Below are 10,908 nucleotides of genomic sequence, written 5' to 3'. Positions count from 1 at the left end.
CCGGTGTCTGTAATCGCTGAGACAGGTAATATTTTAATGTAGACCTTATCTTCGATAGATAGTTGAGTCATGTGGACGGAGAACAGGTCGAGTTCAGCCAGGGTGCATTCTGATGATTTCTGATGTAAAAGATCCATGATTGCTTTTTAATGAAAAATACTAATTCAGTTAAATATATCCTCCTTCTAGCTTTGCTCCCGTCGACTGATTTCTTCTTTTTAGGCGGCACGAGTATTTGTGAACGCCAAACACGTTGCCCCGGAGGTCTCTTTCTAGTTGTTCTTGACAAAACCATAACCCCTGACCCTTCTGCTTATTCACACCCCCTTGCAAATTATTTTGGTCATAGCTTTACCTATGACGTCCGAGGCAATGTTTGTGGCTGCCTTTTTCAGATGCGGTTTTGCTATAGCGAAGCCGGATTTAACTAGGGGTGATACGAAACAAAATAATTTTGAAAATATCCGCGTCCGTATATAACAGGTGCGCCACAGAAACGGGTAAAGCACTGCTCACCTGGCGTTGGTAATAGGAGACGAAAAGTGTGGGTCCTCTCTCAGGAAAACCATGTTTTCTTGATTCTCGTTACTTTTTTTCCCTTCTCATATTTTAGCACGTTGCAGCGTTGCTGGTGCGACTGGTTGCACAACTATGAATGATTCCAGCCACAGGGGGTGTGTTTTTTATATGCACAATCCGTTTTACCTGAACGTTCGGTGTGAGGCCGTAGGTCTGAAATGCAGTTCACGATGCACTTTCCGTATGTAAATTTCACCGGGGTGTACTGATCCATTTTTATTTCAACTTGTTTCTTGGCAATTGGAAGACAGTAAGAATTATGAAAGGTTTCCGTGATAATATCTCCAAACACACCCTGGACTTGAACCGTTCGCAGTAACGGTGCGCAAGCGTCGTCCACCATCTGTGAGGCCACAACGTCGCTGTGGAAATACAGATGGTAGAAGCCTGCCTTAAAATCTATAGGATGAGGGGCGCGCCAGTGGTCAAATTTGACATATTTTCCGGGTTCCATACCAAGCATGTAGGCCATTGGAGTGTAAAAATGTAGACGGTTCTGAGCTCCGGCCTGGTAGGTGAGTATGTTTGCGGTGCGGTTAACTTTGAAATAAATAAAATAAAATATTATTTTATTTAAATATTATTTTATTCTGCTGCATTCGAGTCTTCAGGGCCTAGTCTGCGAAGCATGATGAGTTTCAGAACAGCCCAATCGTTTGATGTCAGCATGCCCAAGGAGTGGATAGTTTGCAGGTCGTCACCTTCACAATCCAGTTGATAGACGTACATCTCCCCAGATTTATATGTGAAGACGTACCCCCATTTACCGCGGGTAAATGGGGGTACCCATTTATGACAGGTGTCATAAATCAAGGGTCATATATCAAGTTCTGACATAAGGTGGGTCCTATTAGTGTGTACGTTTCAGTTCAATAACCAACAACAAACAAGGACGTGAACATTAAATTAACTTTAAAGAAAACTAATGCAATCAAATAAGAGAGAAAAAGGAGAAGAAAGAAAATTAGCTGGGCGTGTGCCATTGTTCAAAGTACTGGTGCTTCTCTTTTACCAAAATTTCAGTATGATTGTCTAAGAACGAGAAAGGTAGTATGTTGTAAAGTCATATACCCAGAATCAGGAGGTCCTGTTGAGCAAGTCAATCCAGAAATGGATGCCAGATCGTTTGAATAGACTTGGGCTAGTACATCATGAGTCTCTCCATGTGTAATACCACCGTCAACTCTGAGAGCCATTCCTTAAATGTTGGCACAATTTCTCAGAAACTAACAAAACTTCAACAGGCTTTTCTAAAAATGTGTAAAGAAATCTCACAGTAAACTCCTGAATTTGAACAAATAAATATCCAACCTCTCAATATTTTGGCGATGAAAATAAATATATTTTATTCATCCTAATTATCCCAAAATATTTTGTCTGGTTTAATATCAGGCAGCAATAAAAAGGCTGTATGTCTTTCTATGCAGTGTGTGCACATTTCTGATCTACAACATGTCTATCTTAAAGACATGAAAGAAGCCATCTACACAAAGGTTGTAAGCACAATAAAAACATAAACCATAGGTTCAACATTGTCATAAAACCTGTAGAAAGCAGTTTTACAATAGTTATCAGACCTAAGCAAACGATAACGTTTTCCATTACACAGACTTTTAAAAACTTTCACTCTCATGTCTTTTTTCCCCTTTTGTACGTGACTTTCTGTTTGTCTATTTGTCAGGTTGGGTTTGTACTGTCCCCTCTCCTGGGATATCTCAGGTCTCCACTGGGTGTGGAGCCCACCAGCCCCGTTCTTCTCCCCTCCGTGGGCTGGTACCTCGGCCCGCTGGTGTGTTGGGGGTCCTCGGTGTCTGGTGCTGGGTGCTCAGGCGGGTGCCTGCTCGCTCTTGCGGCTGCTTGCAGGGCTTTGCGCCCCTGGACCTCGGGTCCCTGGGGCCCATGGCTGGATCTACTCCGGCATAGCTGGCTGCCGCTGGAGCCCATGGGCCGTCTCTCCTCTTCCCTCAGGTGGGGGAGGCAGCTTTCCCTGTCTTGGCTCCTCTAGGGTGGCGTCTGCCTCAGTGCTCTGGGGGGTGGGTCTTTGGCTCCTCACAACCACTATTAAGCATTTTGCTTATGGGTAAACCTCAAAAACACAAGTGCACTCTCACAAACACCTACAGGTGCTTTGACTTAGGTGTTTACAGATTTACTTCTATACAGAGAACCCCCATTATTATCTTCAGCTGTCACTTTATATATTTCATATTTAATAATACTGTATATTGTTCAGTAATGGTATCAAGGCATTAGTTGTTTGTACCTAATACACTTTATCAGTTGGTTTTACTGTTTTTTATATCTCTCTTTGCAGGTGAAGATGCAGATTCAGAGGATGTTGTATTGCTCTCTCCTTTTTCTCTCCTCTTTCAGCTATTCCCTTTTGGCATTTGTCCCATCTGTTTCTCTCCTTTTTCCATACATTTTAATAAACTTCTTGCAAATATACATCAAGCAAAGCACTATGGCAAAGCAGTAATGCTCCACTTGTGAAAATAAATCTGTTGGGCCCTCTTTGGCATTAAGACAATTCTTACTGCCACGTTGCCAGACAGGAGACAAGGAAGAAAAAAACATGAAAGTGAAAGCTTTTAAAAAGTCTGTGTAATGGAAAATTTTATTGCTTGCATAGGTCTTTAAGGTTTCTACACTTTTTATGACAGTGCTGAACCTATGGTTTATGTTTTTATTGTGCTCACGACCTTTGTGTAGACGGGTTTGCTGTAGCTTTAACAGAATTTTCATGATCCACAGTCCCCCACATTGATTCTTCCCCCAGGAGATTAGTGTTTTGTTGATTATTTTAGCCTGGTTTTGTTGTAATTGAATACTGTCCTGCAGTATTTAAGTTATTGGTATCTGTTTCATTCATTGCTGGATTCTCCTTATTGATCTGCTTGCGTGATTTATCCTATCACACTTTGGGACTGGCAAGAAATTCCTTTATTGTCCCACAATTGGGAAATTCAAGCATGACAGTGGCCAACACACAGAGTTACACACAGTTTATAGTAATGAAAAAACAAGGTAATCTGATCTAAAGTTAGTTCTAAAGCAACAGAGGATGAGCTTAAAGGAGAAGTCCGGTCAAAATCAGAATTCAAACTGCTGAAAGAACTTTACATATAAAATTATTACATACTGTTCAATAATTCACGTATCTCAATAATCAAAAGAAGGTGTGTTAAAGAAATGTGAATGTAATCATTTTCTTTTTATTAAAGAATGTTCTACTGTTTTAACTTCACACAGGAAGAAACAGATGTTTCTCTCAGACAAGGAATGTCTTGCTATATATGTTAATCCTACACCTCTTTGTGTGCCAACCCCATGTTGTAAACCCCGCCTTGCCTTTTCTTTTGTTTCTTAACCCCCATGTTTTGAACCCCTTACTCCTCCTGCCACTTCCTTGATGTCTGATAATAAAGGCAAAGAGACAGAGGTAACCAGCACAGATGGAGCCGAGACTGTGATGGAACAAGCCTCACTTTTCTGGCCCTTCTACCCTCTTTCTGATGGAGAAGCCTACACTTGTGTTTGTGTTGGTTTTCTTTCCAGAATAAAGGGGTTATTAAACTTAACTCTATCAAGGTGCAAAAAGGAGGAAAAGATGCATGAGGTATGATATTAGAAGATATGCGACTACAGTTTGTTTCAAACATAAGGTTTGTTTCGTTTTTCTCCACAATTGTTCAATAGAGCTATGAGCGTTATTACCGCATTAACACTAGAAGTCCCAGAGAATTTCAGTTGTCTTGCAAGCCCCCCTCCCCTCTTCAAGTTTGTGTATTCACTCTACCTTGCTAACTGTCCCTATTGTAATGCAAATAACCTGTGACGGGTCCTAGTTCCTGAGCTGAGAACAAGTCATAGCCATGCTTTTCCAACAAGGCAAGGCAGAGCCTATTTATATTGTCCATTCACCAACAGATGTGAAAGAAAGAACAACTTAGAGAATAATTGTATTTTGTCTTGTCTCGCCTTTTTATGTCATTCAACATTTCAGCTTAGAAAATGACAAGAACTATGACTTCAGTATTGGAGTAACATTGATTTCACTCAAGGAAAAGCACTACATATAAAGCTACAACTGTCCCATTTAGCAGTTTCCACAAACCCAAAGTGAGTCCTTCCTGCATTTGCGACAGGTATACTTTGTGCAGTGCACACAAAGCTCATTGCTGTGGTTCCTGTTGCAGAGATTGCACACCTAGCACTGTTGTTTTACCATGAGAACGTGTCTTCATCTCACAATGCTGTCTCATCTTTTCTTCTTGTATTGCCTTTTACTGCATAAACCTGTAATGAAGTTCATCAAATTGTCCATAGTTACAGTCCTGCCCTGGTCCATAAATGGCTCCATCAGTTTCACAACAACGTTCTCAGACAGCCTTTCTCCTGTAGGGCGGGAGGGATCTTTTCCCAAATAGGGGATAGCATTACACATGTATTTTGTGTCCAGATTCACTGCAATCCAAAACTTAATTCCAAATTTATCAGGCTTGGATGCAATGTATTGCATAAAGGGACAATGAACCTTTGATGGAAATAACTGCTCATCAACAGGAATATGTTGCCCTGGACTGTAGGACACACACAGTTCTGTACAAACTGTTGCCAGATGTTTGAAATTGCAGCAAATTTGTCCGTTTTCACACGTTCCAAACGAGTGTCTTTGTTGTAGAAGCGCAGATATGTCATTATCAGGGGCGGATTTACCATTAGGCGAAACTAGGCAGTTGCCTAGGGCCCCCAAGTTCCTGGGGGCCCCGATTATCCAGCCAGGCTATTATAATGATGTTGTTCCACCAGACTGAGAGAGTCCAGTATCATCCACTCTGCTGGTAAGCAGTCAGCACAGTTTACTTCCTGAAGATGACCCAGATCTGACCAGAAGTCCAGATGACCCAGATGACCCAATCAGCTGTCTGATCGTGCACGCTGCTCAATAGTACTGAGAGGACCGCTCCAGGTGAGGAACAGGATCTTGCCAAGAAATGGAGACAGGCGCAGATTTACTTCCAGCTATTATTTCATTCAAATGAGAAATGGAGAACAGATAAGCAGATCATGGCTTGTCTACAAGAAAAAGGGACAAAAGAAAACATAGAGGTGTCAGGGCTCAGCAGACTGCACTGTGTTTTCCCCGGCCAGCGCAGTCTTTTTCCCTCTCCCCTCCTGGCAGGTGATTCGAGTTGACTGGTGGGCGGAGACACACACCTGCGGCTCGTTCAGCGGCGTGCGCCGGCGCTATAAGAACTGCGCTCAGACAGCCGAGAGATGCCAGATTGTTAACCTAAAGTGGTAAAACTCAGTGGTCCTTTGTCGTCTGACATCTCTCTCGTTTCTCCCTGTCTAACCTAAGTCTCCTGTGCTCCAGGTCTGCCTCCGCCTTGGGTCCCGTCCCAAGTGGCTCTCCAAGCCCGGACGTCGTCAGTCAGGTCTCCCGACAATTGATCTTCTGGAACCCGCTCCTCCATCTGGTTCTCTTGGCTGTCAACGGATCACCTTCACGCCGCTGCTGCTCGGATCCCTCTCCGCTCCGCCGGACCGCCCACCTGCCTCTCAGTCATCTGCGGGAGGCTGCCTCTGTGCCCGTCTTTCCACGCCACTCCCCCCGGCTCAGTTCCTGCGCTACGCGGTAAGCCCTCCCACCTCTCCGTAAAGACGTTTAGGCGTGAGAGTTGTCCGACGTCTAACGTTCTGCCTCTTTTCCGCAGATTTCACTCGCTTCCTCCATACCGTCCCCTCAAACAATCCACGTTGATGCTCCTTGTCTTGCACGTTTAACAATAAACTTCTAAACCTGCTTCTGTCTCCAAGTGATCTCTGCATGTGGGCCAAACACATTAAAAAAACCATGACAGAAGAACAATCTGGCCTCCCTGACCCAGCAGAATCACTAGGAAGACAGTTCGCTGCCCAGCAGGAGCAGCTTCATACTCTTGAGCAAGCGGTCCGATCAACCCAGGAACAGCTGCAGAATCTGACAGCTCATTTCAGTCAGCTGACTGAAACACTGCGCGCTGCTAACCCACCCCGTGCTCCCGAGCTTTCTAGCTCTGCTCCCGAGCTTGCGGCTGCAGAACCACCCCCACTTACCCCGGAGACTTCCTCTCCTTGTCCGGAAAAGTTTTCTGGAGACAATGGGGATTGCGGGGGTTTTTTGTTTCAATGTGCCTTAGTTTTCAATCGCTCTCCACGCACGTACGCCCAAGACGGTGCCAAGATTTCTTTTATTTTACGCCTATTAACCGGGAGAGCTTTAAGATGGGCCGAAGCCCGCTTTCCCGATTGCCGACAGTTCGGCTGCACCTTTGATGATTTCGTTTCCGAGTTTAAGATGGTTTTTGCGGCTGAGTCTGATCCAGCTCAGCAGTCGCGCCAGCTGCTGGCTCTCCGACAGCGCGGTCGCCGCGTCTCGGATTTCGCTATTGAGTTTCGCACTCTGGCTGCCGCCGCGGGATGGGAACCTCACGCCCTTAAATCAGTTTTTTTCCAAGCGCTTGATGAGGGTCTCAAGGATGAGCTGGCTCGCCTGGAAGAGCCGGCCACCTTAGATGAGTTTATTACCCTCGCCATCCGATTGGATAACCGTTTAAGGAGTAGGGGCCGAGGAAGGTCGGAGAGACTTTCACGTTTGCCTGCGCTTTCTCTCCCCGAGCGTGCTCCGTCCCGGCCCGTCGCGGCCCCTCCCTCTCCTCCGGAGCCTATGCAAATAGGTAGGGTTCATCTCACTCCGGAGGAGAGGCAGCAACGAATGGACTTGAAGCTTTGCATTTATTGTGCTTCCCCTAAACATTTTATTGGGGCTTGTCCTGAGCGACCAAAAGACCAGGTTCGTCGGCTATAGTGGGAGAGCCGGCGAACCCGATCAAATACTCAGCTCTCACGTCATCTCACGAATCCGCGCCCCCACTTTTTTGCTTACCTGCAATTCTTCCTTTGGCTCGTGAAAGTCTCAATCTTTTTGCTTTGATAGACTCCGGTTGTGACTTTAACTTGATCGACCATGCCTTAGTTTCTCTGAAACGGATTGAAACCGTTAGCTTGGTCACTCCCTTCCAGGTTTCGGCTCTGGATGGAGGGGCACTTCCCCAGATTACCCATCGGACCAAGCCGTTGGAAATCATTATTTCGGGTAATCACCGTGAACTGATCAGTTTTTATGTTTTTCCCATTAAACGGGCCCCCATAGTTTTGGGACATCCTTGGTTACTGGATCACAACCCTCGTCTCAATTGGGCCGAGCGACGGGTAGAATCCTGGTCTCTCTCCTGTCACTCCCGCTGTTTGCGTTCAGCTGTCCCGTCTAACTCATTGGCGGAGGACCCCGCAGTTAGTGATGGCCCAGTTGACTTAAACTTGGTCCCAAGGGAGTACCACGACTTACAACAGGTGTTTAGTAAAAGCAGGGCGGAATCTCTGCCGCCACATCGTCCCTACGACTGCGCCATAGACCTGCTCCCTGGCGCCCCGTTACCTGCTAGCCGTCTTTATAACATCTCCCGGGCTGAACGAGAGGCGCTGGAGAAATACATTAATGAATCTCTCTCGTCCGGCCTGATCCGTCCGTCCTCCTCCCCGCTGGGAGCTGGCTTTTTCTTTGTGGGGAAAAAAGATGGCACTCTGCGCCCGTGTATTGACTATCGGGGGCTTAATCAGATAACGGTCAAAAATAAGTATCCTCTCCCACTGCTGTCCTCTGCTCTCGAGCCGGTTCAACACGCCATGGTTTTTTCAAAACTCGACCTCCGTAACGCTTACCATTTGGTGCGGATCCGCCGGGGGGATGAGTGGAAGACGGCATTTAAGACCCCCCTGGGTCATTTTGAATACCGTGTGATGCCGTTCGGCCTGTGCAATGCCCCGTCGGTCTTCCAGGCCCTGGTGAACGATGTCCTTCGGGACTTCTTAAACATTTTTGTGTTCGTCTACTTGGACGACATATTAATTTATTCCCGAGACCTCGCTGAACACACCCAACATGTCCGACTTGTCCTTCAGCGCCTTCTGGAGAACCGCCTTTTTGTTAAAGCAGAAAAATGCGAATTTCACAAGCCATCCGTTTCTTTTCTGGGCCTCATTTTAGAAGGTGGGCAGGTCCGGTCGGACCCGGAAAAGATCAGGGCCGTCCTCGAGTGGCCGGTACCCGAAACAAGAAAGCAGTTGCAACGCTTTCTGGGATTTGCAAACTTTTACCGCCGTTTCATAAGAGGCTACAGCCAAATCGCCGCTCCCCTGCATGCTCTCACGTCACCCAAGACTCTGTTCCTATGGAATCCTGCTGCTAACTCGGCCTTTCAGACCCTGAAAGAGAGATTTTCCCGAGCTCCCGTCCTCATGCATCCAGACCCCCAGAGGCAGTTCATAGTGGAGATTGATGCTTCAGACACCGGTGTAGGTGCCGTCCTTTCGCAGCAGTCCAGCAGTGATCAAAAGCTACATCCTTGCGCCTTTTTTTCCCGTTGTCTCACCCCAGCCGAACGGAATTATGATGTGGGTGATCGTGAGCTCCTAGCCATAAAACTCGCTTTAGAGGAGTGGCGCCATTGGCTAGAGGGATCCGAGCAGCCCATCATCATCTGGACTGATCACAAAAACTTAGCCTACCTGCAATCCGCCAAACGTCTCAACCCTCGACAAGCTCGCTGGTCGCTTTTTTTCTCTCGCTTCAATCTGACGATCACCTACCGCCCAGGCTCAAAGAATCTGAAACCGGACGCTCTTTCCCGTCTCCACGCCCCACAAGACTCTGGTGCTGAACCAGCCTCCATCTTACCACCCACCTGCACTGTCGGCGCCCTCCACTGGGAGATCGAAGAGGAGATTTCCCGCGCCCTGCGCTCGGAACCGGACCCTGGAAATGGCCCACCTGGTCGCATGTTCATCCCGTCCTCCGTCCGACCCCGCGTACTCCAGTGGGCCCACACCGCCAAGTTCTCTGGCCATCCCGGAGTTCACCGGACTCTCTCCTTCCTCTCGCGACGCTTCTGGTGGCCCTCCATGTACAGTGACGTCCGGGAGTATGTGCGCTCATGTTCCGTGTGCGCCCTGAATAAAACCACCAACAGACCGCCCGCGGGCCTTTTGCAACCGCTGCCTGTCCCCGAACGCCCCTGGTCCCACGTGGCCCTGGATTTCATAACTGGCCTCCCGGCTTCCCAGGGCATGACGGTCATTCTCGCTGTCATAGACCGTTTTTCTAAAGCTTGCCACTTGGTTCCCCTCCGAAAGCTCCCGTCAGCCCTCCAGACGGCCCAGCTCCTGGTTGGGCATGTCTTTCGTCTGCATGGCATCCCGACAGAGATCTTGTCTGACCGTGGTCCTCAATTCACCTCGCGGGTGTGGAAGGAGTTCGCCTCGGCCCTAGGGGCCAAATACACCCTCACCTCCGGATACCACCCGCAAACCAACGGCCAAACAGAACGCCTCAACCAGGAGCTGGAATCCACACTCCGTTGCCTGACCTCCAATAACCCCTCCGACTGGAGTAAGTTTCTTCCCTGGGTCGAATACGCCCACAATTCACACACCTCCACCGCCACAGGTTTGTCGCCTTTCGAAGTTTCCCTCGGCTACCAACCTCCACTCCTCCCCTCTGACCAACAACGAGTCGCTGTCCCCTCCGTCCAGCATCACTTACACCGCTGCCGGCAGTTCTGGTCCCAAACCACTCGGGGCCTGCATAGGACGGCTGAGCAGAGTAAACGCTTTGCTGACCGGAGGCGAGACCCTGCCCCCCTTTACCGCCCTGGCCAACGAGTTTGGCTTTCCACCCAGCACCATCCCTCCGCTCGCCGTAAGCTGGCTCCCCGCTACTCTGGACCCTTCGAGATTATCTCTGTCATCAGTCCCACCGCTGTCCGCCTCCGCCTCCCTCCAAATTCCCGGACCCACCCCACCTTCCATGTCTCTCACATCAAACCCGTATTCTCCAGTACCCTGTGCCCTCCCGCCCAGCCCCCTCCAGCCTCTCAGGACTACCAGGGCCGCCGGATTCGGAGAATCGTGGACTCCCGTCGACGGGGCAGGGGCCATCAGTACCTTGTCGACTGGGAGGGCCGCGACCCCGGAGACCGGTCATGGCTGCCCAGCTCCGCCATCCCAGATCAGTCCCTGATTGAGGACTTCAACGCCTCACGCCCCTCCACATCCTCGGGGTCGCCGGGTGGCGACCATTGAGGGGGGGGGGGGTGGTGTCAGGGCTCAGCAGACTGCACTGTGTTTTCCCCGGCCAGCGCAGTCTTTTTCCCTCTCCCCTCCTGGCAGGTGATTCGAGTTGACTGGTGGGCGGAGACACACACCTGCGGCTTGTTCAGCGGCGTG

At 48.6% G+C, this 10,908-nt stretch overlaps 1 long non-coding RNA gene across 1 annotated transcript; it reads left to right on the top strand.

The window, feature by feature from the left end:
- Nucleotides 1-5,698: 5,698 nt before the first annotated feature.
- Nucleotides 5,699-6,388, top strand: LOC118560891. Its single transcript, XR_004929673.1, has 2 exons — nucleotides 5,699-5,883; nucleotides 5,960-6,388. It is a non-coding gene; the product is annotated as an uncharacterized LOC118560891 (long non-coding RNA).
- Nucleotides 6,389-10,908: the final 4,520 nt, after the last annotated feature.

The sequence above is a fragment of the Fundulus heteroclitus genome, unplaced genomic scaffold, assembly GCF_011125445.2.
Source record: "Fundulus heteroclitus isolate FHET01 unplaced genomic scaffold, MU-UCD_Fhet_4.1 scaffold_504, whole genome shotgun sequence".
NCBI lineage: Eukaryota > Metazoa > Chordata > Actinopteri > Cyprinodontiformes > Fundulidae > Fundulus > Fundulus heteroclitus.
Note: the sequence above shows the minus strand (reverse complement) of the source record. Positions and strands in the feature narration are given on the sequence as shown.